The 6527-nt window shown below is 47.1% G+C and overlaps 1 long non-coding RNA gene across 3 annotated transcripts; it reads left to right on the top strand.

Annotated features, from left to right (window-relative positions):
• The first annotated feature begins 263 nt into the window (after positions 1-263).
• Positions 264-6268, top strand: Gm28382. Of its 3 annotated transcripts, none has more exons than XR_003948697.1 (3): positions 264-288; positions 4502-5003; positions 5192-6268. It is a non-coding gene; the product is annotated as a predicted gene 28382 (long non-coding RNA). The 3 variants fall into 3 exon arrangements; XR_003948696.1 differs by lacking the exon at positions 264-288 and adding an exon at positions 1406-1726; XR_878403.3 differs by lacking the exon at positions 264-288 and having other exon boundaries at positions 4317-4814; positions 4897-5003; positions 5192-6204.
• The last annotated feature ends 259 nt before the right edge of the window (positions 6269-6527 follow it).

Here is a 6527-nt window from a genome sequence, read left to right on the forward strand (position 1 = left end):
ATGTTTGAAAGGAGAGAAACAATGGGAGGGAAATTGCCAAGAGGTTACTAAGGGAGGAAGGCCTATTACACTGTTTGCAGTGGAGTGTGTGTGCGCAGTTTGATGCTAGCAGGAGGTGCCAGGCTGGGCAGTGCACTGTTTAAAAAGGGGTGCAGATTCAGCTCGAGTCAGGTGGATCCCAGGTCGCTGTCTCCCCTCATTTTTCCTGCCTTAATGAAACCTGTAGGTTTCAGAGTCCTCAATTCGGAGCCCACTTAAAATAAGAACTATTTCCCCATTTCTTCAAAGGTAAGCTTTGTTCCATCTGGAAGTTTTGGTGTCTAAAGGTCCTGCCAGCTCTGGGAGGTTCCTGCTATGCTGTATCATGGTGGCTGGTGTTATGGCTGGAACACACGAGGGAGAAGAGTACGTGGTGACACAGTAACTTAGAGGAGGTGGCTTTAAAATAGCTTTCCTTAGAGACTAACTTGGGGCTCCTTAATTCATTTCAAGGACAGAATCCCCGATGACTTAAGTGCTAATTACTGGACTTCAGTTTTGTTTTTATTTTGTTTTGTTTTGGTTTGGTTTGGTTTTTGAGATTGTGTGTGTGTGTGTTTGCCTGGTATGTGTGTCTGTGCACAATGTGCATGCAGTGCCCTTGGAGGCCAGAAGAGGGCATCAGATCCAATAGGATTTGAGTTACAGACTGCCATGTGGGTGCTAGGAATAGAATATGCATCCTTTACAAGAACAGCAAGTGCTTTTTATCATTTAGTCATCTCTCTACCACTAGGTCCCATATCTTAAGCACCACCTTTTCCCAGTATCCTACACAGAGGGCCAAGCTTCTCACACATGAGGCCTTCTTGGGCATGCTCAGACCATAGCCAAACCACAGAACCATGTATCCAAAGTGTGATTTTTTTTTTCTTATCTCCTTTCTTTCTCATCAGAGATGAACTCTCCTGTAAAATATTCTGTGCTGGCTAGGATGGAACTTACCTTGAGTTGGTGCTCATTTGGGCCTGCAAGTCTGTCTTCTCTTGCCTGAAACTGTCCCTCTATGACTAGGAGGGTTTCCTCTAGCCAAAGCCACCACAGTGATGCCTCCAAGAGCCATGTCTGTGTCTATCCCTAGATGCCCTAGCCTTTCAGCTGTATTGCCTTGTGTGTGTGTGTGTGTGTTTATGTGTGTGTGTGTCTGAGTCTATGTGAGAGAGGGGGCCGGGGCCAGGGCCAGGGCCAGGGTGAGCTAGCTAGCGCAAGGACTCCAATCTCCACTATCATTAAATGACTGACCCACTTTCTGTAACAACGTTTTTTGTAGCAATTCAGCCCTTTGTTCCGTTTGTATAGGAGCCCTGTGGCTGGTCTCCAGCTGTTCTGGGTGTGTTTTAGCTCCACGGAAGAGTCTTTGGAGGTTGGAAGAAAGCTTTGGTGTGGCTCTCCAGTGACATCTCACCTTTTATCTTTCTGGAAGAAGTTGAAGACTGTGGTTTCTTTTTTTTCGGATTTCAACGTCTCTGCAGGCACAAAGTCAACAGTGGACAATGGGATTACCCTGAAAGCAGAGCCCCCCAGCTGCTAATGGGTTCATTCTGGCCAGTTGGGAACCGGCTCCTGTCCCTACCCTATCCCCAGTGCAATCACCATGCAGACAGCAGGCTCACTGTCAAGCCCAGCATAGCCCACATTGACTACAAGGGGACTAATCAGGGTAGACTGAGCATTTGTGGAGAACATTGTAAGTCTCAGCAAGTTGAATGCTTTTGCTTTTTTCGTGTTTGTTTGCTTATAACATTTCACTGCACTCAATAAAAGCAGCCATTCCATGCTCCTCCTTCATGAGGGCTCCCAAGAGTCCAAGAACAAGCCTGGCCCCATTCAGCAGCTTCTTGCATGGTGCAGACCTGTTTTTTTTTGTTTTTTTTTTTCTCAATGCCAGCATTATGCCCAGTATCATCTGTCCTAAATTTATAACAATTGCAAAGCACATATAAAAATTTATCTATTTGGATTGAACAAAGAGAATGGCCTATATTGCTAAATGAATATTGAGAAAACATGTCTGAATCTCTGTCTCAGGAAAGACCAGATATGGGCACCTCTTCCCCCATTATGGGGTCATCTCAGGAGCCATGTTCCAACTGGCCAAGAGTCAATAACTTCTGGAAATCCCAGGCTCTGGGGCCATACCTATCCAGTCCCAGATAAGACCTGCTATCAGCTCTTAATGTTCTCTCTTCATAAAATAGAATTGATATTGGCAGCTCCTTTGAGGATTTGTGTGTGTGGTGCATGTATGTGTGTGTTTGCATGAGTGCAAGTGTTCATGCACACATGAGTGTGTGCATACAGAGACCGGAGATTGACACTAAGTCTCTTCCTCAATCACTCTCCACTCTGTCTATCTAGCCAGGGTGTCTCACTAAACCTGGGGTTTGCCAGTTCAGCTACTGTACTAGCTGTTTTGCTCAGAGAATCCCTTGCAGAATGATCACCACCTCTGACTTGCATTTATGTGGATGCTGAGGATCCAAACCTCTGGTCCACACACCTGTACGTCAAAAGCTTCATCCACTGAGCATCTCTCCAATGCTGACATGTGCCTTTAATCCCAGCACTCCAGAGGCATAGGCACACAGATCTCTGTGAGTTTGAAGCCAGCCTGGTCTAGTTCTAGGACAGCCAAGGCTACACAAAGAAACCCTGTCTCGATAAGAGAGAAAGTCACCGTGATAAAACATCTAGCATGGAATTGAGTATCCCTTCTTCCACTTTTTACACACAGAGCAGCTGTGACTTGGTTCCACTAGCTGGGGACCAAACACTAACAGCATCAGCCTGTCAGGACCGCCCACATTCAAACGACACCACCGTCCTAAGGGATGAGAAATGGAATTTCATTATGATTTGCTTTGCTTTGCTTTCACATGCTTATGTGTGTGTACAAGTGTGGGTGAGCACTTGCCAGAGGGCACATATGGAGGTCACAGGGCAACTTTTGAGAGCCAGGTCTATCCTTCCTTGCTGACTCTTATTGAGGCACAGTCTGTCTTTCTTGTTTCTGCTGCTGAGCTGTCTACTCCAGACTAGCTGGCCTAGGAGGTTTTGGGAGGTTCTCTGTCTCTGCTTACCATCTAGTCCTGGGAATGGTGGGATGCATGCTACTACAGCTAGCTTTTTATGAGGTTCTTGGGAATCAAACTCAGGTTGTGAGGCTTGTGCCCTCACCCATCGAATCATCTCCTGGCTCCTTAATTTACATTTCCTGAGTCACTAACCCCTACCATCTTATTATGGACTTGGTCACTTGCACATCTTCTTTGGAGGAATGTCTGTTTGCACCCTTGCCTGTTGTTATCTGGCGTGTTTTCTTGACTTGTCTTTTCCTGGGGTTCTGAGGACTAAATGAGACAATTCCTGACATCCTCACAGTGTGACTTCCGGAACACGGTGGCTATTGCTGGCCAACAGTAAGACCTGAAACTGCCTTCGTGGCAAACACCACACGGCAAAAATGGAAGGCAGAAGTTTCCAGCAGGCTCCCACCCCTGCTCACTCTGTACCTTTCCAGGCCTCACGGGGGTCACATGCTACTCACCTCACGGTTCCTACTTCTCGGGGTTTGGGCTAGCTCTACTCAGCCTGGCCTCTGCACATAACTGGGTCGCACGGGGGGGGGGGGGGAAGCATGGAGTGTTAGTTTAAGGTCTTATTTACCAGAGACAGAACACATGGACACTCTTGAAAACATGGTTAAACTTTGTAGATAGTCTGGGAATACTTCAGCCTATTCAGCACAGTATACACATTTGAAAAGAAAAAAGAAAAGAACAAGAAAGGGAAGGGAAGGGAAGGGAAAGGAAGGGGAGGGGAGGGGAGGGGAGGGAAGGGAAGGGAAGGGAAGGGAAGGGAAGGGAAGGGAAGGGAAGGGAAGGAAGCAGACTAAAGAATTCCTGAGAGCTAGTTGTCCCAGGAAATGCATGGTGACTCCCATATCATCTGTCTCTGGAAGGCCACTTACTCAGGAAAGATTTTTGATAACTCATTTTAGATGGGGTCTGTCCTCATCCCCACCTTCTGCTTCCCAGGGCGTCCCAAACATTCCTGGCCTCTCTTCTCTGGCCTACCTACCAGACTCCTTCTCCTTTCCTTTTGTGCATGGGCTGGGCCCTGAGCCTCCCAAACAACCCTGTTTATCATTCCCCAACCATGCTCTAAACAACCTTTCTCTAATGCTCTATTCTTGGAATCAAATCAGGACCGTTGCGGAACGGAAACAACATTGGCAGAGATGCAGGAAACGACACCCCCCCCCCAGCCCCTGCAGTATTCATTGCCGGTGTGAAGCCAGTGCTATACCTAGGAAGGAAGTTAAAGTCCCATCTTTATCATAGCTGGTGGCCATTTGAGAATGTTCTTTTCCATGGTCAAGGTCTGTCCCTGAGCTGTCAGGTCTGAAAGGTCAAAACTCACATCCAGCTGTCTGATCCATTCCCCTTTATATTCTGTGCAGTCCTGGATGTCACTTGCCTGGTTCCTGTTGTCTGTGCAATAACAGCTTGATTACCAGCAGCCCCTGAAGTACTTCATCTATTCTCTGGGCCAGGAAGGTCCCAGAGAGGTTCTGCTAGGACTTGACCCTAGTCATCTGTTGCAGTAGAAGACTGAGCTGGATTCTGGAGTAACCATCTATCGCTCGCTGTCTTTGAGAAGGAGGAAGACTGCATAGGGGGCTGGGAAGCTTCCAGAGGGCTAGCCTATATGGGAGACTCATTTTCCCAGTCAAAGGGCTGTATTGCTTCTCCACTGGGAATGTGGCCTTGGAGGTAAGAATTAAGCCTTCCTGGAACTCCATTCCCTGGGAATTAATTTCATATCTGATTCTCAGCCAGCTCTGTTCTTTGACAGCAAGAGTCTGTGCTGTCATGGAGGTCCTCAGCCTCTCTTTAGGCATCCTCAACAGAATGGGAAGAGTCCAAAGTCCTTTCAACTAGTGGAGATGGTGCCCCCTGCTGGTAAGCCGACCTAACCTCACCACAATGAAGGTTGCCCTGTTGTCTCTACAGCAGACTGTCAGGTCTCCCTTTCCTGTACCCTTGCCGATTTAGCTATCAAACCTCATTTTAGGGTCTGCTTTCTGAGACCACGTCTGGTAGAAACTTCTGGAAAGTGGGCTTTAGTTCAACCAATTTTTTGAACACAGGCTGCCTGGAGCAGTGGAACTGAGAAAGAGGACAATGGCCAGGTCTTCCCAGAGAGGAGAGACGCCAGAGGTCCACACTTCCTGGCAGCCACGGGAGCAAGGGCTGTGATCTGAAAGAGCATCTGGTGACATCTACAGCATCTGCCAGGCCACTGTTCGAGCCCCTCACCCATCTAGTCAGCTGACATGTCTCGGGTATCCTGAGGAGACATCCAGGGTCCCAGCTGCTTCGTGGGAGCTTGCATTCCGGACAGATGAGACAGTACAGGTCAGGACACAGCCACGGCAGCTACTTGAGCATCTGGTCAAAGCTGTCTAAGTGGGGCCACGAGGTCAGCAGGAATGAATGACAGGCTTATGGGCATGGAGGGTATAGGTATCCAGGCAAGAGAACTCCCGGTGGGCTTGGTTGAGGAGAATGTGTAGAGTACTTGGAAGCCAGGAAGACTATGAGCTCCCGTGGTGTCTGAGGCGCCTCAGGTCTTGGCATTGGCCTGGGTCCATCTTCTGATCCTTGCCTGCCAAGATTTCTCACTCCAGCAGAAATCTTCAAGGTCACAGTGTCCTGATGGACCTGTATGCCTTGTCCTCGATAATTATTTGGGAGGGCAAATAGTTGCTTAGTTAAGCTGACTTTGTACACTGGTCGACTAGACTTTTCTGGTAAGTGTTGGCCTAGGACTTTAGCAGCAGACGGATTTTGACCCTTTATTTGAGAAATAGGATAAAATGTCTTTGTCCCTCCCTCCCACAGAGCAGAGTGCTCTGTGATCATTAGTTTTAACTGTTTTCTGACACAATCTACAGTTATCTGGGAAGAGAGTGTTAGTGTGGAATTGTTTAGATCAGGTTAGTGAGTGTGGGGTTATCTTTTTTCATGACAACTGTCTTTTTATTTAGTAAGATTGTAACTGAAATATAATTGCATGACTTTCCCTCCTCCCTTTCCTCCCACTGGCCCTTAATATTTCCTCAAACCCTGCACATGTTGCTCCTCTTCAAGTTGCTAGCCTAGTTTTTGGGGGGCGGGGTTGTTGACTTTTTTTAAATCAAACTAATAAAATTTATTTTAAAATATACAACTTGGGCTGGTGAGATGACTTAGGGGGTAAGAGTACTGACTGTTTTTCCAGAGGTCATGAGTTCAAATCCCAGCAACCACATGGTGGTTCACAACCATCTGTAATGAGATCTGATGCCCTCTTCTGGTGTGTCTAAAGACAGCTTCAGTGTACTTATTTATAATAATAAGTAAATCTTAAAAAAAAATAAGATATACAACTCAGTATTGACATCTTTTTAAGTCACCACAATAATTTAGTGGGGGGTTATCTTG

This window comes from Mus musculus, chromosome 1, assembly GCF_000001635.26.
Source record: "Mus musculus strain C57BL/6J chromosome 1, GRCm38.p6 C57BL/6J".
In the NCBI taxonomy this organism is placed as follows: Eukaryota; Metazoa; Chordata; class Mammalia; order Rodentia; family Muridae; genus Mus; species Mus musculus.